Source organism: Buceros rhinoceros, unplaced genomic scaffold (assembly GCF_000710305.1).
Source record: "Buceros rhinoceros silvestris isolate BGI_N320 unplaced genomic scaffold, ASM71030v1 scaffold23658, whole genome shotgun sequence".
NCBI classification, from domain to species: Eukaryota; Metazoa; Chordata; class Aves; order Bucerotiformes; family Bucerotidae; genus Buceros; species Buceros rhinoceros.
This window is the reverse complement of record NW_010428921.1, coordinates 11856-12275: the sequence shown is the minus strand read 5'-3', so window position 1 is coordinate 12275 and position 420 is coordinate 11856. Positions and strand designations below refer to the sequence as shown.

The 420-nt window shown below is 53.1% G+C and overlaps 1 protein-coding gene across 1 annotated transcript in view; it reads right to left on the bottom strand.

Annotated features, from left to right (window-relative positions):
• Positions 1-420, bottom strand: part of LOC104499014 (cadherin-10) — a gene marked incomplete at its 5' end in the record, with an annotated part of 20637 nt that overhangs the window by 9006 nt on the left and 11211 nt on the right. The gene's annotated exons all lie outside the window — the stretch shown is intronic.

The window sequence follows — 420 nt, the reverse complement described above, 5'->3', positions numbered from 1 at the left end:
GGATCCCTCCCACAGGAGACAGTCATCCATGAATTTCTTCAGTGGGAGTCCTTCCCACAGGCTGCAGTTCTTCACAAACTGTTCCAGCATGGGTTTTTTCCACAGAGTGCAGTACTTCAGGAACAAACTGCTCAAGTGTTAGACCTCCACAGGGCCGCAAGTCCTGCCAGCAAACATGTTGCAGCTTGGGCTGATCTCTCTCCATGTGTCCACAGGTCCTGCCAGTAGCCTGCTTTGCACAAAGTGACAGCCTTGTTTGGGCACACACTTCTGCTCCAGCATGAGGTCCTCCACAGACTGCAAGTGGTTATCTGCTCCCCCATTAACCTCCGTGAGCAGAAGGGGATCAACCTGCCTCACCGTGGTCTTTACCACAGGCTGCAGGGAAATCTCTGCTTCCAAGCTGGAGCACATACTTCC